This window comes from Lonchura striata, chromosome 3, assembly GCF_050655825.1.
Source record: "Lonchura striata isolate lonStrDom1 chromosome 3, ASM5065582v1, whole genome shotgun sequence".
In the NCBI taxonomy this organism is placed as follows: domain Eukaryota; kingdom Metazoa; phylum Chordata; class Aves; order Passeriformes; family Estrildidae; genus Lonchura; species Lonchura striata.
The window spans coordinates 80,696,868-80,718,662 of NC_140705.1; the positions used below are offsets into that span (position 1 = coordinate 80,696,868).

General features: G+C 39.0%; 1 long non-coding RNA gene across 2 annotated transcripts in view; it reads right to left on the reverse strand.

Annotated features, from left to right (window-relative positions):
* Positions 1–14,742: 14,742 nt before the first annotated feature.
* The window catches only part of LOC110469413 (uncharacterized), a 99,154-nt gene continuing 92,101 nt past the window's right edge, over positions 14,743–21,795 (reverse strand). Inside the window, exons 4-5 of one of the 2 annotated variants that reach the window (XR_014954394.1) lie at positions 15,186–15,242; positions 14,743–14,820 (exon numbers count right to left, since the gene is read on the reverse strand). This is a non-coding gene — a long non-coding RNA (uncharacterized LOC110469413). The remainder of the gene's footprint in view (positions 14,821–15,185; positions 15,243–21,795) is intronic. The other variant, XR_014954395.1, reaches the window with a different exon arrangement.

Below are 21,795 nucleotides of genomic sequence, written 5' to 3' on the forward strand. Positions count from 1 at the left end.
TTTTTATTATTTATCTGCTGATATTTTTGTACAGCATTGGAAAATTGCCTCTTCCAGCCAGGTGGACTAGTGAATACCCATGCCATCTGCTTAAATGTCTAATTTGCAGTATGCCATCTATATGACCTTCAGTTTTCAAATCATTTTATAACCCATCAATCTGTGCATCTGGCACAATATCTTCTCTGTGTACCTGATAACTGACTAGCACATTTTAACCTCGCTCATTGCAAACAACAAATATTTCCTATGCTCATCACAGCTTTCTTCCTTCCCATGACTTTGCAGGAGAACATAATTAATTTTTCAGGATCAAAGGCATTTTCATCTGACTTTTTCAAGAATCCATTTGTTCTCAGCACTCAGATTTTTTTATATGTTTTGGCTGGTTTTACCTGTCCTGCAGACTCTGTGAAAAAATACCAATTCTGCATTTTTAAACTGGAAAAACTGTGCAACTCAGCACAGAAACTGAGACTACAAGGAGCATGTAAGACAAAATGCTGTGGACTAAGAGCATTATTCATGCAGGTGCTCACAATGTGATATTCTTCATAAAAATAGTATCCGGTGCTGTCGTCACCGGAATTGTCCAGAAGAATGAACAAAATCAAACAGCTTGCTATGTGCTCCAGATGGGGTTAAGTGAATGTCTGCCCCTTAAAGCATTTTCTGAAAAGTTTATATGTCATGTCCTTCAGCTGCCTGGCCATCAGTGATTTTTCAAATGCATTCACTGTTTCCTTCCTTGCTCCCAGACAGCCAGATGCTGCTGATGCGGCAGTACCAGGAATGTAACTTATGTTAGAAGGGAAAATACTCACCCAGCACATGTTCAACATATGTTGCAGGGAACACACAAGCCCAAACAGATAGCAAGAGCCAAAATATGCCTCCTAGCTCTAATCACTGGCAGAGTGAAGCACAGAAGCTCTCAGGAAAACTTTTGTGCTGAAGGACATAGGGCAGTGCAGGGCAGTTTGATGGGAAAAGGTTTGCATCAAGCAACACAATGGAGCAGAAATGGAGGGAAATTGATTTTCTGTCTTCTGTGGGGGAAGTAAGGAAATTGTTCAATATCTTATGGCCTAACGTAGGACACCAGGAAAAGGAGTTAATACTCCCTTTGTTTAAACTGGAAAGCATGGCTCATATTTCCAGTGGTCCTGTTACATTTTGGCATTAAACAGATCAAGACAGTCAGTGTGAATGTGTTTTAGAGATGTCAAAATTATTATTGGTGGGTCAAACATAGGCATGCTTTCCTCATCAAAAGAAAGAAGGACCCTGAAGACCATTTCCCTGCAAATCAAGATGACAGTTGGTAATTGGCATCAGAGCATTTCTTCTGTCACCTCTGATGCCTTACTTAAGCCTTGCTAAGTCTGCTAGGACTAAAGTAAACATTTTCTAGTCTCAGCTAAATGTTGATAAACAGGACTTGACACTGTGAGTGGAACTGGCCAGGAATTTTCTGGCTAGTTCTTTTATTGGAAAATATTAATTTGTAAAAACTGACACTTTAGTCCAAAGAACATTTCCAAGTTAAGAGACAGAGAGAGGTGTTTGCCCCCGCAGTGATATGAGGATAGCAAGCAGGGTATCTTATCCTTGCTTTATCTTACTCAGATCACAGATTTTTGGTCTGGGTCTGCTTGGTGAGAGCCTGGTCCATGACTGCAGACACAGGGATTAGTCTGACATCAGCACCTCATGGGCTTCCACCTGTGCAACTGTTGATGACAAGAGCTAATGTAAGAAGAGAGACTGATTTTCTATAAATCAAGGCGCATACCCTTGGTGAAAGAAAAGAGCAGAGCTTTTTCCCTCCAACCTGATGGAATTATAACTATCTCTAATTCATGGTCAAAATGTGACATTCTAGAACAAAATATTCTGTTTCATCCAGTCATAAGAAAGGAAGGATGCTGAAATCTGAGCAGAGTTATTCACTGTGCTGGTCAGTGCCAGTCAGCTGAAACCCACCAGTGGTAACTTCACTCATCCCTTCTGCATTTTACTGGTGTAACTCCCACCTTTCATGAAATATCCTCTGTGTTCTCTTAAGCCTTGAAGGTTTTAGCAACCTGCTGTCATCTATGAAACCAAGATCAAAGGCAACAAAAATGCCTGTCTAATCTTGAATGTAATCCTCCTTACATGCTGAGCTGTGGTTCGGTGCCAGCAGTCTTTCTATCCCTTTCTTTGAGCTCAGGGATTAAGGCTGGGGTCACTCACACTGTTGCCACCATGGATCTGACTATTTTCCAGCTGTCCAGTTTTGCTACTATTCATGGTGTGTTGTACATAAAGGCATGAGCAGTTTGTGAGTAGTCCCATAGCATATGACAAAGCTATCAGAAACTGGCCTGGCATTACACTTGTCACAACTATTCCAAAATGGGAGTTCCTATCATTAAACAGCCACTGACCCCTTGGCAGCAGGACCAGACACGTGGGACACTGCAAACAACTTCCCCTATAAATGCCAACACACTGTCCTTATCTGACACTGTACAGCTCCAGGTGATAAAATCGGTTTGACAAAAGTGGAAGCTGGGAAGCCAGACCTGCAGGAAGCTGGAAAAATTAAATAAATGCATCACTTTATTTTTTTATTCTTCCAGATGGGTCTTCTTTTAGCTTTCATTCATGCTGTATTTCTCACATCTGTGCAAATTTGTTAGCAGTTAGACAGCACATCCAGCACAGATCACAGATTTTCCCTTTTTTTATATCCTTTCAAAGCCTGGCCTAGCTCTTCCTTCCTTGCAGAGGATTTAACATCACCCTTTTAATATTCCCAAGATTTTCTTGGGCTTAAGTATTCTAAATATTATGTAGTTCTAATTATTCCAGTAAGACTGCGAAATCTCAAGTGCTTTCATTCCCCTAAAAGCTGGCAATGGATATGTAAGTTTTCTGTGTTTTTGTTTCACTTACTACACAATTTGTTTTCTCATTCTCTCCTACTTGCCAGTGCAAAACCAAAATCTGCAAACTTCTCCCTAAACCACCCTGTGCCAAATTTTCAGGAAGTAAGCTGTAGTATCAAGTCTCACAAGGAGTGATTGTTCCCACTGAAAACATCTGTACTGACAACAGCACAAGAAAAGATGATAAAAAGCCATGCAGCTCCTATATTCTTTGCATCTATGTGGCTATAACCTATTTAGTAAGCAAATTTCAAAATTTCAGCTGTGATTTTTAATTTCACCTATGATTGCTTTGGAATTGTTTTATCCACTGCTTCAAATAAATAATTTATCATTTTTATCTAAGATTATATTGAATTTAACACATTGATGCTACCTAGCTATAGTGCATTTAGGATAATATCTCTAAATTTAAATAATAATATTTTCCTAGGTTTTTAAAGAGAAAGAGTTGATTAGCTTAAAGTGTGTATCTCTTAGGTAAGTATATTGTTCATTGTGAGAAACATAGCCACATATTTACTGTAATACAGATTTCTCTTGATCAATTATAAAAAACAATACCAATTTTTCTTCCCTTGACTTAAGAGAAGGACTCCTATTTAAATGAAGGACTCTTGAGAAAACAAATTTCATTTCAAAGGCTATTAGCAAAAAGAAGCCTTTGTGTTAATCTTAATGGAATCATTCTCTTCAGATGACACAAATATCCATAAAGCACAATGATTTCATTTGGGTTTTCCCTTGACACAAAACAAGATTAGCTGGGATGCATTGGGTAATACAATAATGGCTAGGTAGTTTGTCTCTGGCCATCGCAGGAGCATGCAGGGAGCAGGGATGAAGGCATGAAAGATTTCCTCTGCAGAGCGGGAGGCGGTGTGCCTGGAGTGCAGCCTTCTCCTCCGCTCAGCATCCCCCCAGCTGCTGGGCACAGCTGGCTCCCAGCACGATGCCCGCTCATGGCCAGGGATGGAGCCAAGAGGAAGCTGGGCTGGGGTCTCCTATTCTCTGCACCAGCCAGCAGACCCCATCCAGCCACAGCAGATGGAAAATGAAGCCGCTTCTTCTTCCACTGAGCAGGGTGCGGATGGATTGTCCTGCGATTTGCAGCTGTGGGGGAGGCTGTCCTTCCTCCAGCCAAGGGCTCTGTTTACATCAGTGCAGCTGTGAGGTCCCCCGAATGCAGCGCAGCTGTTAAAAGCCAAAAATGAGCTCCAAGCAGCGTGAACCAAACTATCTTGCTACATATGTGTGTCTTCAATCCCATCCCATAAAATGCCTGCTGGTAACAAAACAGAATGAGGCTGTAAGATGAAGAGCACGTGCTAGAACATTACTGCAATGGTTGGTGGATAGATCCTACTGTGACTCTGTGGAAAAGGAGCTATCCCACCCCCTGGCAAGGCTTTGGAGAGGACTCCTCACCTTCACAGAGTGTAAAGTGACCAAATGTCAAAATATTTGCCTGATTTTTACCAACTCTGATATGGGAATAAACTCCAAAAATAATTAGGCCAAGATGAGTAACTGAGTTTACTTAATTTGTTTGCAAATCCTTTCTGTTAATTAAAAAAAATATAGGGAAAAGTAATAGGCAACTCTTCAAACAAACACTTTGAGGTCTTTAGACTTGAAAATGTGTTCATTAATCGGGGGCAAGCCCTTGGAAAATACTGAAAAGGTCCAAGTGCTGAAAAAAATATTCTGTCCCCTGCTAATAAATTATCTATAAAAGCAAGAGGCCTAACTATAAAACATTGCAAAGCTGGAGAGGATCAAAATTTGCTCATACCCTGTAGCATGAATCTATAATCTATCTGTACCTAATAAAAATCTCCTACTTAGTACATATTGCCCAACAAGAGTTTGTGATTTCTAAGTTCAGGGGGATTCTTCTTTCTTTGAAAGTATCTATGGTGAAAAAAGACAACATCAAAAAACCTTTTAGAGCACCGAAAGAAAGATATATTTGTGTTTGTAGCAGATATTCTGCAGGAAATTCTGCTCCAGTTATCATAACCTGAATGTGTTCTCAAAGTAAACTACTAAGAAAGTCCAACAAGCAGAGCAAGGTTTGTTTTCTTCACAGTTCATTGTGAGCTTAGGTACCTCCTACTTCCTCAAGGCAGAGCCAGTGTTGCATTTGAGAAACTTGTCATGCTCCAGATTTATTTGCATTCACAAGAACAGTATTTTTTAGCAGTTTGATAAACAGTTTTTAAATAGCAAATATTACTGAAAAAAAAACAAGAGGGAGGGTGTTTTTCAAGACAAAGGTTTTCTTTGGGAACAACAGAAAAGAGGGCATGTAGAAAGCCTTGTACCCCATGGAGCCCTCCTGGAAATAAGTAGCACTCTAAACAGAGGCATTATCAAAGGAGTCCTGAGCATCTCAGGAAATTAGCTGTGCTACCTTAACCACATTTGTATTCAAATCCATATGAACATGGGCATCAGATCTGTGCTACATTTTCATGATTTTGAGGCTATAGCACATGTGACAATAATTTGCATTGTATGCTTTGAAAAATAGTGCTCAATATAATATATCTATTTCCAGAATGTTCAAGAAAGGTTTCCTTTCTAAATAAAGAAACCATTTTTAGGAAATGCAGAGTAGCTGTCAAGATGTTAGAAAATAATTTTGATAGAGCATTTGCAAAATGTTAGAAAATATATACATAGTACATGAATTATAATTTCATAATTACAATAAAAATGTTTGTTTTTAATAGGGACTTTCCCCCTTCAAAGCATTTTTTTACTGGTGAAGAGCTGATGTTTTGATCAGCAGGAATAAGAGGAAAAAATGCTATGAGTAAATGTTTTTAAATGGACAGCTAGCTAAATATGCAAATAATATATGCAACATTCATTTCCTATTATTTCCTAAGGAGAAAAATACGGAACTGTTCCATCGGATTCTTCAACAAGTCCTGAAAGGTTGCTGAGAAATGACCCATCTATTCCTACATCTGCTTAATTAATGCAAGTGAATGTGTCAAATATCCATCCTGGTAATGGATTAAGAAATTATCTACAAGCAGCTTTGGAAAGCTGTAGGCAAACAGAATTTCTCAGTATCACTAAGCAGAACATCCTGCCCTACATCAAGGCATAGCTAAAAAAGTTGAGGTAAAGTGAATGGGCTACAAAAATATGTACAGCTTTAAATTTTCTTGTGGCAGACCAAAGCAGCATTACAATAATAGTTACATCCATCATATGTCCTGTCGCATAATTTCTGGCTCTCCCACTCCTGGTTTGCCAATCTTGAATGCATATTTCTCTCTTTTTTTGCTGTTGTATCTGTAAAGCTTCAGGCAAATATCCCTCACGGATCCCTTTGCACACACTCCCTGAATCAAGCCAGAAAGATGTTTCTTATCTCCTTCAAATTCCTCCTCATGACATACATACTCTGGGATGCTGACAAGGAATGAAAACCTGTAGCAGCTGGGGAGCTGCTAGGAGCTACTTTCAAAAATGCCTTTGTTGAAACAATGTTAGTTGACAAAGACATGTATGATTATATTTCGCATGCCTAAATTTTTCCTCCACTTAATTATTGTATCTCAGCCTCTTTTGATGACTTCTCTTTTTGTTGATACAAACAGAATAATTTTTTACAGATAAGGAGACCAGAAGGCGAAGGAAACATGGCAGATGGGCTTTCAAAACAAAAACATTGACCTAGAGCAAATGAAACACTATCTTTGAAGGAAGTCACTCTTTCACAGTTACAAAGAGATTGTATGGGATTTCTCTGCAAAATATTTAGCCATCAGACATGCAGTTTTAAAACAGCTAAAAGTCTTTTCAGAATTGAAGTCTGCTTAGACAGAGAAGAAAATTAAAAAAAAAATACTCAATGAAGCAATTAGTGTCAGCATTTACCATATGAGTAGCTTCCATTGTGGGTGTTAAACTCACAAAAGAGTTGGGAAGATCAATGCATCTGGTTCTGTTATATCGTCACCTCTTGGGAGTAGGAGGGGACAGTAACTGATGTCAAGACATGTCTGGTACCCAAACTTTGAGATGGTCTTGCAAGGAAACCAGCTGAGCCATGCAAAATACCCAGTCCTGAAGGGATGGGTCAAGAGCTGAAGGCCACAGCTCCTTATTTAGTGCTGCTCTGAGGTGCTTTCTTGTTCCTCAAGGACCCTGGCCAGTAATGTGGTCCCAGCACTGCCACAAAGTCTTTTCACAGAGAATCAGCTCAATATATTCTGGCATTTCTAACAAATTTGTAGATGTGTGGGGCCTTTGGTGTGAACCTTCCTCTTTTTTACAAAAATAGAGGACAGGCTGCAAGAGCTGGCCAGAGCTCTGATCTGTTTCTAAGGGTTTATCCAAGTCTTTGATAAGTGCTGTACTGTATTCACCTGTCTCCCCTCTCTATCATCTGTCCTTCTCTCTAATCTAAGCAACTACATATTCAAAAAATTGAAATATGAACTTTGACCACAGCAGCCAGAAGGTCTTCAGATATGAATTGAAAAGCAGGATACTCTCTGTGCAACAGAGTACCACTGAGCAGGAGTTGAACCAGTCTTCAGAAGGCAACAGGACAGGTTCTCTGCTAGTTTCACTGGCTGGATAAATGCTGGTTTCTCCTTGCATTTTCAAGAGGTGTTGAAACAGGGGAGTAGATCTTAAGTAGCGTAGTTGTTTCTCTCAGCCATTAGGGACTGGTACCTCTCTTGAGTTAAGAGTTGGAAAAGAAGTCTGAAAAAACTTAAGGGAAAAAGTAAAGCCTGAATTGCAGATGACAACACCTTTCAAAGAGCAATATTCTATACAATTTTCCCAGCAGTTAACACAGGTCTTGGGGAGTGTCAGAAACAAGAAGTCTCTGCCTCTGGGACTTTGACTAGGAGAATCCTGCAATTTTCCAGGGAGAAGAACTTGCTGTAAGAAACAGCCTAATTTGAAAACTCAGGAGAGCACCATAGCACACTGCAGATGGGATAAGAAAGTTCTTCCTGGATGGGAGAAGACCACATTATTCTTCCTGCCCACAGGCTGCCTCACCCTTCCCTGTCCTGTAAAAGTATGTAAACAAGAGGACCAGAAGGAGCCTATGCCTGGGTGTGAAAACTTGAAACACGGGGCATCAGAAAACTGCAGAGAACTGCTACAATCACAAAGAAAACATTCCAGCTAACTGAGAAGAGGGAGAAGAAGCAACAGTCCCTACAAGACCCAGAGGTTTTCTTTCAGGAAAACTACCTAAAAGTATTTTTCCCTTGCTTGGTTCCAAAGAGACAGTCTTGGTGTGTAATCCTTGTGAAAGGATTTAATCCATGAAGCCCAGTTTACAGATGTACTAAAATGAGGCAAGAAAGAGTGTTTTGGACACATCTACTACACATTTGTACAATTGTACATTTGTACCTTCTACTAATTAGCTTTTTGTGTTCCCCTGATGAACATCATGGCTTCTGTGCAGTTTCTTAGATATACAACTGTATAATTGATCATAAATGTCTATAGTGCCATGTCACTGTACAAATACATAATAGGAGGCTACAAGCCTGACACCTGAAAGTTAATTCAATTCCCAGTCTAATATTTAGACATCATGTTATCTGTACATATTCTGGACCTCACTCCTTTATCTTGTACATGTTCTGTTTTTCACTTCCCCAGAAAATCACTAGCCTTATCAATATTTAAATATCAGATTAGTCTGATGTGAACCACTCTTTGGCAGGTTTTGTTGAATTCTGTCCTCTGTTCCATTCACCTCTATTTTTCATTATAATTTCTTTCAAAATCCTTTTCTCCTCTACTGAATGCTCATTAAGTTTGGTTTATAGAAGACTACTAAATGAGCCATTAGCCTGGAAAGCAAGCTATTAATCTGTGGTGGCATCATTTTATACTCACAACACTGAGTAGGCTACACCTTAAATGTACATAGTTAAAATACAAGACATTCAGCACTGCTACTTTCTTTTTTTTCTGCTGAGTGAGACTAGAAAATTGGCTTTTACTGGCAAATTTCAAATCCCATATTTGTTTTTTGGTGCTGCCCTTCACAGAGAAATCACAGAAGAGACTCCAAGACTCAGAAGAAACCTCCAAGGGCCTCCTGTGCCAAATTCTATGTTCTTGCCTGTCGTGTGTGCCCAGTCTTTGTATTGCATCCACTCTCTCAGATTTGGCTCCATCACTTTTCACTCAGCCCTTGGCCCCTGATTTGGCCCATCACTTAAAGGCTAAATAATTTTCTCAATATATTTTAGCATTTTCTTAGAAGGCTTATTTTACCCTAATATTTGGTGGTTTTCACTTTTTCCCATGTTTTCTGTTCTGTATGAACTGACTTCTTTCCTGATGTGTCCCTGTAATAACTTTTGTTCGCTGAATATGCTCACTCCTACCATCATTCACAGTCAGCTGTTGACTCAAATAGCTTTGGTAATATTTTGCTATAATTTCCTTGCTCTTCTTGTTTGGCAAATTCCTTCTATATTTTGTGATCTTGATTAGAGGAGAGTTCAAGCCTCTAAGTCAAACCCCTGAACACTTCAGCCCAGTTGACTTTACTAACCACTTCCTCCAATTTCACAAACTTTGCTTCCATGAAATGACTCTATTTATTTTAAAATTAATCTTAACTTCTGCTCATACAATGCAAGGTAATTTTCTACAATCAACCCCATTAGAAGTTCATTAAGCCTACACAAAATCTAGCCTGAAAAAAGTAAATGCAAATTCTCTTTGCCCCTTTGTGATTGTGACAGAGAAAATTAACAGTAAGGACTCTGCACTTTTGTTATCAAAATGAACCAATGAGAACTATAAATACAGTTTTCATTTATAATGAGCCTTAAATTTGTATGTTTCATAAGGAAAACTTCTGTTTCACTAATGAACTGAAATAACATATTCTGGAGGTAAAAATCTTAGCTTTATGGGAGTAAACAAGGAACAGAGTTTAGTAATGTTAGGACTGGGCCCAGGAGTTGTGAAAGCACTATCAAGTGTGGGAGCTCTCAGCCTGCTTTTAGAGAAGCTGGCTGAGTATCTCATCCAAAGTGTCAGGAAAAACAGGCTGATAAAAGGCATCTGGGAGCAGACTCATTGTTTTTCATTTTTACATGTACTCTGTGTATTTTTGTAAAAGTTCTAGGTAATTGTTAGGAGTCCAGAGTGGTGAGAAAATGCTGACCTAAAAGTGAAATGTGAAGCTTAAAATTCAGGCCCAAACTAAATAATAGGTGCTATAGTCACATGCATTGGGGCTCAGACATTCTCTTCACATGAGGGGATACAGTTTTTTTCTTTTAGCTTAGTCTGCTTTTGCTTTATTAGTCTTGTAGCTAAAGATGGATAAAAAAATCTAATAAGAATTTATTTGAATTTTCCTTCCACAGGGATAGACTGCCCTAATTTGTAGCTTCATGATACTCAATATTCAAGTGGCATTCAGGTGCTTAGTCTGCACTCTAAATGTCCTTTCAAGTCTTGGAAATTCAGTGCAACTGTTTACTCCACAAAATATTCCAGGCATTCATTACCTTGTTTTGCACAAGAGTTTCCATAATTTACCCAGAAAAGTGTTATAGCATGCTGCAAGCAACAGACAGAAAAAATCCCAATAGCAGATAGGCACAAGGCCATCTGACCTCTAAGACATCTGTGTACTTGGGGAGTGGTGAGAATGGGTGTGAGGCAGGAGTGCAGGGAGCCACTGTCCAAGTTGGCACAGGTAATTTTAAGGTAACTTAAATATCCTTACAACATGCTTCAGTCCAGCCCTGGTGAGTGGGATGTCACAAAAGGGCCGAGGAGGTGTTGGACAATGTCTCTGGAACAGTGCAGAGTAGACAACAAGGCAAACCATCCCACCACAGGCTGCTACATGGGCACCAGTTACACAGCTCCTGTCAGGTATTGATGGTACTTGCACCAAAGTCCTCACACCAAACTTTCAAACCTTAGGGGCATTGAATAGTATTGAGAAGTATTAAGTTACCATTTTATAATAAGGTTCTTTTTGCAATGCAAAATTGGTTTTAAAAATATTATTATCGTTAGGCATTTCAGATTCTGTGTACAATTACAAGTCAAATTTAAAATCTGGAGTTTAAGTCATGGTTTGCTTAGGTTCTTGTGAAATTTTCCTCAGAATAAATTAGCCCAGTGTGGGAATTATGTGAAAAATACCTACAAATCCTAATTACTTGTCCCAAGGAACAAGTTCTTAATATATTCACCAGTTTTATTTGAAGCACTCATACTATGTTTTTATTTCATTTCCTCAGCTCCTCAGAAAGATGAGCACAAGGTCTGAGACATCTGGAGGAGCAGGTCTGTACTCAGCTCAGCAGGTTTTTACATCCCAGGGGTTCCCTTTTGCCCATCCACTCTATACTGTGAAGCCTGTTCTTCTTTGCTACCATCTTGCATCTGAAAACAAATATATATGAGATAGGAAACATGAGCAGTAGGAACAAATCAGAGTGGACCACATTGTAATGGAACATAGCTTTTCTTCTTCTCTAGTATTTACTAGAAAATAGATATCAGGTTAGTGACTGACCAAACCAACTGCAGCAGGCTTTGTAGACAAATCAGGTTTTAAAAGGCCTTTTAGATCCAGGTTTCTCATGATACCTCCTGGCAAAGAATCAGTTCAACATGTGAGGGGGTGTTTTGGTCACTGTTGAGTTGATGTCTGAATTGCATGCAGACAAAACAGCCTGTTGGTTTTTCTTTCAAACAACAAGCTTTGTTATTTCATGAAGGACTACAATTCATATTTCTTCCTAAAAGGAAAAAAAAAATCTATATTTATATTTTTGTTCTGTGAATGTATTATTTTTTACTTGAGTGGTAAGCTAGCATTGTACTTAACAAAATTGCTATCTTTCTAAAACCTGCCCTCAAAAATATAGTAGCTCAAGCCAACTATCAATGTTGTCAATACTTACGTTTCATGATTTCATGGTTGTCATGTAAGAATTCAGATAACTAAAACAAGAATTGCTAATTGCTATGGCAAAATGTTACAGACATTTACAAATAATCAGTCATTGTAATGAATTACACCTGTGTACTACAGCCAATTATTAATGCTTGCTTTACTTTGCGGGGAGGGAGGTGGTAGTTATCTGATTACTGATTATAATTTTCTAGTTACAGCTGACAGCCAAATATTTTTCTTTCATTCCCAAATAATAGCTATTAGGTTAAAATGTGTTTGGGCAAATCTCCTGTGTCTTTGCACAGTTCTGCAAAAGGAGCCCAGCACAGGATAAAATCCAGGGCTCAGGCTGGGATACTGCTCTTTCTCACCATGCAAATGAATGTTTTCATGAACACGTTTCTTTCTCCCTTCTCTTGTACCACTTGCAGCATTCACTCTTATATTATGAGGTGGTTTCTCCTAGGAATGAAACTCAGGGAGAAAGAGTTAATGGCTTTTAGCCAGTGGCAGTCAAGAAGATTCACAAGGCTGTGCAAAAGCTGTTTGTGACCACTGCCTGTAACACAGAGAGGGCAGGTGTTGGCAACACCTCTGTCAAGGGCTGCTTAGAGAAATGAACCAGAGACAGAGATTTGTGCTCCACGGGGAGAACTGTTGTTGGGTTAAGGAGAAATTTAGAGAGGATGGTCTTTAATAGACCCTTTAATTTTGCATCAAAATTCATGTCAAGAGACACTGAAAATCTCTTGCTCCTCATATGTTGATTAAAAGGTTAACTTCCAAATAAACCCCAGGTAAATGCAGCATGGCACTACTCTTTCCTTTTCAATTTTAAACAAATACCTTGCTGTACTATCAGAGCCCTCTGTTATTTTTTCTTCTTAACATCCTGTCCAAGCAAATCCAGTGCCATTTGTTCATATGTATGCACCACATCGCTTTGCCACATCAGCTTTTCATCCTTACATTTCATTCTTGTTGTCAGACTCCAGCTCCATTATCTTTTGATAGACTATTATTTCACCTCTGTCACATCCAATGTTACTTTTTATTTAAAGCAGCCCTAGCTTGAAGTCATTTAGAGGAATCAGCTTCCACTTCCACTGATGCACTGGGGCAGTGCATATACTCCTTTTAGTCCTCACAGGTATTAATTTTTATAAGGCCTTTTGTCTTCTGTGTGTAAACCCCTTTGTCATTTTACTGAGTAGCTGAACAATACATGAAACATAACTGTTCATGTACTTATTCTTATGTCACTCTAGACCTTCACTAGGGTAGCTGAAAGACTTCAAACACAACCACTCTATACACAATTATATAGATGTATAGATAATCCTCAGCTGTACCACTGAGGATTCCAACAAATCAGTACTTATTCAAGTCAGTAAAATCTGACTTTTTGTGTAAAATTTTTACTCCTCCATTTCAGAAAATAATAATTAAAACTATTCTCCATAGACTTTCACACACTTTGTGGAACTCAGTATAAACCTCAATAATGCTTTAACCTGATGCAGTGAACAGCAAACTCCCACAGCAGAGGGGCCAGGTCCATGGGATGCTGTTTGGCTACTGTGCTGGGTCAGCAGCTCTGGCAAAAAAGTGAGGCCAGCAGCCAGGGGACAACTTTCATCTCCCTAATGAGAAATGTTGGAGCCTTTACATCTGAATGCTTAGTGAACACTCCACCATCTGCTTCAGAGATAACTGAGGCATGAACAGGAATTATTTGCTCAGTTTTGGAGTGTGATTTAACTACAGTTAGAACCAATGTCAGTTATGTAGATTTCTGAGTTATTAAATTCCTTCAGTAGATAAGCTGACTCCCTTGCTTAGCCCTTTGATACTCTTTTAGTGATTTTAATGTCTCTATTAAATTACAGGACTGTTTTCCATCTAACAGAGGTCCAATCATGAGCTTAAGAACAACTTATTGGATTGAAAAAAAACAAAGTTTAAATTAATGGTAGTATTATCAATCAAATGATTAGCTGCCATCTCTAGCTTTACCTTGAGTACCAGTGTCCTAGAAACTAAAATTGTAATAATAATAAATAGAAAGCCCAAGAACAATCTGAGTGCTAAGTAAATGTGGCAAATTTTGAACAGAGCCAGAAGGAAGATAAAAAGTGTGAATTAATCTTAGCCAGATAGAAACTCAGAAACTCTTAAAATACTGCCTGCTGTCTCTTCCCATATACCTTCAGCAGTAGGCAACTACCAACACATCAGTCTGTCTATGAATACATGTAAAGATAGCTGATATCCCAAGGCATCTGAAATAGCTGCCACCAAACACAGAAGTAGTCCAGAGGATTCAGTAGGGACCCTGGCAAAAAAAGATAACAGTGAAGGGGAGGGGAAAGGCTGCAATTCACTGTATTTTCACTCATTTCATACCATTTTTCTCAAGATGATTGTCATCCCGCAACTATTAACCCTTCAGGCTATGCAGATGTAGACAATGAAAACTGACTACAGCAGCTACAATTCATCCCTACTCTTCAGCAAGTACTTTGAGGCTAAAAGGTAGCTTTTAGCAGACTGATACTGCAATCTGTGTGGTATTTGAAAGTGCTTAAGTATTAATGGCTGGAAATGGAACCAGGTGGGCTTCCCGAGGGACTTTTAGCTTCTGGCTAAAAGTCATCTTCTGCTGAGCAATGTATCTGAGTGAAATCAAACTCTCAGGATGTGCCATCTGTAATGCTTACAGAACCAAGAAAGCATTAGGAAAACATGCAGAAATTGAACACATCATCTAATTTGCCTCAACTGGATCTCGTTCTGCAGCTGAGCAGGAGGAGCCTACGGTACTCACCTTCTCATCTGGATCCACCTCACTCCCTGGCAGAGGCCCTGTGTAGAACCTGGGCATCTGGAGCTTTCATGGATTGTATAGTTTCTGGAGAATATCTGTCCATGTTGGTGTTCCTGTCAATCAAGAGAAGACACATCAGGCAAAAAGCCAGGAGTTTTTGTGGTACTTTGAGACAAAGGAGAGCCACTAATTAGGGCTTGACTCCAACCTAAGGGGAGGCTGATCCCACTAAAGGCAAGTCTCTGTCAAAAGGATGGAAGTTTTCTTCCGGTTCTGAGTTTTCTCCACAGTTTATGCTGTAGCCTGTCCATTGACAAAGCATCTGATTCTAGTTGGCTATGAGTCTCCTCATCTGACAGGAAGGTGTGAAAGAGGATTTTGAAAGAAACATGCACTATAATTTCTGTTATTGATGACTTTTTCCTATTAAAAGTCAAGGGGTTTTGTAACTATTTAGTGAATTGATATTTTTTCTTACCTTCTTATGCCTCCACATTTTAATCTGCTCAATCGAAATGCTGAGGGAGCCGATGGCCTGTGGGGAAAGTGGGTAAATTAGAAACACATTCAATAGAAGACTCTGTGAGAAATCTTAAGGATTATTTTTTTTCCCTGGGAGAAAATATTTCTTTAACGTTATCCTCAGTTTTACACAGAAAGGGAGCTTGGTTATGTCAGGTTGGCCCAGAAATTTTACTTTCATCAAAGCTTAGACTGAACTAAGCTCTTTAACCTTTCTCTTCTCCCTGATCTTTTCCTAAAGGGGGACCAGGTTGCTAGTGCATTTAAACTCTGCAAAATAGATTTTCATACAGTTTTCACTAAATTTCTTCCTCCTTTCTACAAGTTCAGTTACTGCCACGCTGCAGGGCTTCTTTATAAGAAAAAATGCAAAACTTCACAAAAGACATTTTTATGCCAGCCTTGCTGTTAAACTGGGTCTTTTATGACCAAGACTTCAAAATTTCAAGTAGAGTCTAAAACTTAACATATTTAGCTTCTGTTATATAATTACAATAAGAAAAAAACAAATACACACATCATATTGAATTATATCCATATCATATAAAAATGAAAAAGGGTTTCCTCATCAAGTTAGGTGTTAAACACTTAAGGATGTAATGTTCTTTGGAAATACGATAAGCAAAATAAATCATGTTTTCAAAGTGCAAAATAACCATTGGCTAACATTATTACCAGTGTGTCACAGAACAGTTTGGCAGGAATTAATTGGTTTTGTTTACAGAGGTTTCCTTGTTACCAATGGAAGAAATTTGTTTTTTTCCTAAAAGATAACCAGTTTTCCATGAAGCGCAAGATACTGAAAACTCCATTACAAGCCAGAAGGTGATGGTGGCTGCTTGTATACTATAAGGGATGGTGTATGGGCTGTGCATCTTGCAATGTTCATGTCTCCATGAATACTGTCAAATTACACATCAACCTCAGCCTCCCCTTCAGAGCACAACAGTAGAACCCTTTTTACTCAATATGGGCAAGTTCCTAAACCCCTACTGCTCCCTGCTGGACTGCAGTTCCACTGGCTTTGACCTGGAGAAAATGATGCTATTCAGGCAGAAGGTGGTAGTCAGGAAATATTTAGGAAAAGCCTCTTCTGAGATTCTCACCTTTATGTTCCTCACCAGGTTTCTCCTACTGCCTCTCACTCTTAACATGAAAAGGAAGGGAAGAGTTGTTCATGTGATGGTTTGGATAAAAAGCACTTTAAAAAAATTGAACAGGAGAAGGTGCCGCGTCCCCGCCCCAGACCACAGGAGAGTGCTTTAGGTCGCTGCCGATTCCAACGGCGAGGAAATGAGGAGAGACACTTGTTGGGGGCAAAAATCCGATGTTTATTGAGGTCCTGTGGACCCAACAGCACCGGAGGGGGCCAGCCAACAAGAGCAACTGAGGGGTGCTGGCAACATGTTACATAGGGAGAGGGAGGGGGCCCGATCAGCCAGTGGGGAACAGACAGGAGTGACTCTTGTGGGGATTGACATCTGGGGGATGCAGTGAGGGGGAGACAGGGTAGGGGTCCCAGGACCTCATCCAATCACTCGGTGCCCTGGATGGAAGTTTCTAGAGGTAGGGGAAGGGGCACCGAGTGACAGACAAGGCACTTGGGAGGGGACAGGGGACTGACTTGGCATTTTCCAGGGAAACTGACACTTGGGGAAAGGTGGGAAAACTCAGGGAGAAACCAAAACAGTATGGGGATACACTGGAACAAACCATGACAGAATAAAGATGTAATAAAACATATAAAACTGCAACTCCACAAGAAGGAAAAAGAAGCTTTGCATTGCATAATAGGAGAAAAAGAGACTTTACATTGAGAAGTGTACAATTGTATAAAGGTAACTGGTGGTACAATGTAAAGCCTCTGCATAGTTGAGCTATCATTTAGGAAATTACATTTTTACTCCACAGATCAGAAATGTCAGCCTTTGGTCTTATCAAAATACCTTACTTTGGGGTATCTGTGATTTTTCCTCATCCTTCTGAGTTTTTCTGAGGAAAAGAAAGTAATGTAGCAACTGATAATCAGCACAAACAAGCTCCAGACTCTAGTGAATTTTCCTGCATAAACAGCAGATCTCTCATAGAAAGAGGCCTTCTTTTCCTGGATATCTAAAGGCGAATATGCATGTAGGATTTATTTGTAGTACAGTAACATAAAGAGGCTCCAGCTGAGATAATAACATTTTTTTCCAAGTGCTCTTTACACAGAAAAACAGAAGTCCTTGTGTCTGAAAGTTTACAATCTATTTACAAGAGGAAAAGGAGGCATTATTGCCCCTTTTCTTGCACAGACCACATTAAGACGCTAAGAAATAAAATAATGACTCCAGAAATCACCAGAGGAGTTCAGAATCTAAATTTCCCATACTTATTGCTTGGGTAGAGTGACCTAGATTTTCTTTGCCTCCTGCTCTGTTTGGTTTGATCTGACCCAGTGACAAACATGGCCCCACAGAGGGTGTGTGGAGCAGGCAGAGGGCCAGGGGCAAACCCAAATCCACTCATGGACCCTCCAGATCACACACAACTCTCCCACTGCAATGCCAAACCCAAATCCACTCATGGACCCTCCAGATCACACATAACTCTCCCACTGCAATGCCAAACCCAAATCCACTCATGGACCCTCCAGATCACACACAACTCTCCCACTGCAATGCCTCCTCCTCAAGGGGAGCCAGGGATGTAGAAAACAGTGCAAGAGGACCCTTGAAATGTCTTCTTCCTTGCTCCCAAATCAGAGATTTCCTTCTCCTCCAAAACATAAAGTTCCAGGCCTTGTGGGATCCTTTTATTATCACCATTTGTTTTACTTTGGATGATCTCATCATTCATGTAAAATTCAACTCCTACATGAGAAATGTATACAAATGCAGGGGTCAAAGAAACTCATAGGGATTAATCCACTCTGATCTCCTTTGGGGAACTGAAAAAAGTTTTATTCACGTCCTGTTTTTCAGGCCAATACCGTTCTGTATTTATTGAGTCTTCTGAGAATTTTCTCCCAGCTTTGAGAAATGTAGCCAAACCTCTTTCCTATTCCCTATGGATATCCTGGCTTTTCTCTCGGTCACATGTACAGTATGTTTTTGTTAAACTAGTATTGACTGCCACAAAAGCCCTTAACATTTCTTAACGCACTATTAAAATTTTATCTTGCAGAGTGTTTATTTATTGGAAAGAGATAGAATACTTGAATCCCTTCATGCCCTCAGTAGACAACAAAGTTGAATTACCTCTGACTCTACCCAGCAGAGCTGAAAGACATCAGCAAGATTAAACATTTCCACAAAATATCATATCCATGCACACAAAAATGGGTTTATCAACACCTTGCCTCCTTTCATCTCTTCTGAAATACAAGTATTATCTTTGCTAATATCCAGCTTTATGATATTAACACATTTTTATAATTTTCTAGAAGAAATATGCAGTTGGACAAGCAAATTCATCCAAAAGTTCTGGCAAAATCCTGGGAAACCATTTACCCCTTGTTAACTGTAGGAACTTCTTGCAGTTTTTCTTCTGCCTTTAGCATCCATTGCCAGATGTATTCCTGCTATCAGTCTTGTCTTTATCTCCATATGCAGCCTCATTTCATCTACTGAAAAGAAGCTGCAGTATTTGAGTTTTGAGTAATACCTGCCTATTCCGAATCTACATCCACTTCGCCTTCTCTTTCACTATTTTCTTTAAAAATATGCATCTGAAGAACTTCATGCCTTTTTTTGAGTGTTCTTTCTGAGTTATGAGTCAGCTTGACTTAGCAATTCTCACCTCAGCGCTACGATTTTTTTCCTTATAACACACAGCTCTCTTCACCCACCACAAAATTTTTCTTTCTCAGAGGCTCTCTGTCTGACTGCCCAGGCTCAGTATCAATAAGGTAGTTTTATTTATCTGTTTACATCCAGTGCTTCTTTTCAAAAATCTTTCTGTGTCACTTCGGATACAAACTCTTAATGATATAAACAGCTTGGTGACCCTCCTCTGCACTGACGCTTTATATTCTCCAGTCCAGTCTCATGAAAATTATCTGCCACATTTAATCAAACTTAACCTTTTCAATTTATTAGTCTTAGCTGTCCTATTTGTGTCTCAAATGGGATTAGTTCATGTTCATTTGGTTCCATGGTTATTTTCTATAATGTCATTTATTCTACAACTTCATTTGCTGCTTACCTAAGTCAAGTCTAATAAAATATTGCCTCCTGTAGCTTCAGTGATTATTTAGTGAATAGCAGTTAGTTATTATACCTTTGAATATCTGAGCACAATTAGTAATATTTTTTTCTCCTATCTATTAACTTACACATTAAGGATATCTAAAAGTATATTTTCCATGCTCAGATAAGACTTTGAGGTCTACAAAGAACTGACAGTACCTTGCTAGTAGAATTTTTCTTGCAAGGCATCTCAAAATTTACAGTTTTCCAGTTTCTTTTTTTAGACATGCTTATTTCATTTTCCCAAGAAACATACAGTGAGGTGTCTATATGATATCAGACAAATTACCTGTTGCAATGTGGTTGACTACAGATTTTGTTTAAAAATTATTTGGTGCTTTGTGGAATTTTTTTCTTCACTGAGAAGTGTACAGTGACATATTTGATTTTCTCCTTAGCCAGATTAAAACCAGATAAAAAGATTTCTGCTCATGCCTTCAAAAATATGCATTTGGGTGGAAGCCAAAAAAAAGAAAGTAGGATCTGCCCAGATGAATCACTCTTAATTTATTAATCTAAGAAAAGAGAGTTTATAGCTGAAAGCTTTTTGTATTTTTAACATTTGGTGGTAAGGCTCCATATAAGATAACTATAAACTATACATAAGGTTGCCAAATTATTGTAGAAGAATATAAATTCAATTTATACCAGTGATAATCAATAGAAGTGCAGACTTTGGGAAAATAATTTCAGTAGAATTTAAACACTTTATTTTTCAGATACTATTTTACAGTAAGACTTGCTACATAAATTTTATGTTCCAATAGAATTTTTTTTTTTCATGGGAAAGCCATAGAACATATACATTTGCATTTATGTTAAAAATGTGGCTGTCACTGATCAGGGAGTGAATGCATAAATCTTTATTTTAATTAGTAAAGTAAAAAAAGGAACCTTTATTTCAATTGTAGGTGTGCTACTTGGAAAGCTGCAGCTGACTGATACCTCACTACTCTCCTCAATCAGAAACTGAACCTTTTCACAATAACACACAACTGAGCTTGCTTTCCCTGAAACTCATAAGCAATGCAAGTGTATAATCTAGGTCTCAGTATAATAGTTTTGCTGTTTATTTTAACCTCCAGAGAGTTCTGTTCAATCCTGTCTCTAGGGTGACTTTCTTGAAACCCCCAGAAAAGAAAATAAAATGTGACTTTCTGTGTTCCAAAGGCATTTGATGTTACATCATGTGTCTTTATAATTAACTCTTTTTAATAAAGATGGGATTTTTTCCACAGGCCTGTTTTCTCTCACTGTTTAAGAGTGGCACGCAACTGGGAAGTCACACTGAATGGTCACAGGGCCTTTCAGTTCTCCCATGAAGACCTGCCTATTTGAATATTTTATAATGTGGCCATTTTTATTCACATCAGGCTAAATCTTGGCAAGTGTGTCCAGCTTAAGAGTAAATTATTTGTATGGAATTGAATTGATCTAGCTGTTGCTCAGTGAGAACAATGCCAAAAACCACAGTTCCTGAGGTTAACTTCTACCTCACAGGCAAGCCATGGGCTAGCTAGGTAGAATCTGTTTTGGGATGCCCTCGATCCATCCCATTTCTGTCCCATCCTCCCAGTCAGTTCTGCCTTTTTGCTTTCTGCAGAAGCCTAAGTGAAAGCTATTTCTTTCCTTATCAGGCTATTTGGAGAATATCTATGTTATTCTAAACCAAAATTTTGCCATTTTGCCAGGAACAAGATGGACTCCAAGGATTATCTACAGGGTTCATCTGGATATTAGATTCAAAACTAGATTCACAAGTGCAGATGAAGGTGTGGAACATCCAGGCATGGATGGTTCTGGACAGGCCACGGAGCTCATCCCCAGGAAAGCTTGCCTCTGCCTCCAGGCTACTGCTTGGGCATCAGGCAAGGGAGCATCCCAGTCTCAAAAACCCCCCAGAGGTCTCCTCTGGGACAGGCTGCAAAACACAGCCCGCAAAGTAATATCACTTTTATGCCCTCAGGAAGCCTAGATTATATCTCTAAAATCAATGCATTTTAATTTTAACCATTCTCTTAAATAATTATTTGATGCGTCTCAAAGTGAAAATTATACTGTCTTCTCTTCAGAATATACTGATTGCATTATATATACATTGTATTCTATTATAAAGAAAAAGAAATAAATAGTCTACTGCTGCAGTACTTCTTCCCACTGTTGTTTTCAGCAATATAAACAGCCTATACAGGCCTTAGGGTGGTTCCCTGCTGCAATTTTCTTTTTTAATTATGAGGCCCACTTTCATTTCAACTGAGACAGAGATGATTTTCTGAGAACTAAGTAAAAGATAAGGTATTACTTAATCTTACTAGCCAAGTCATCATTTTATTATCT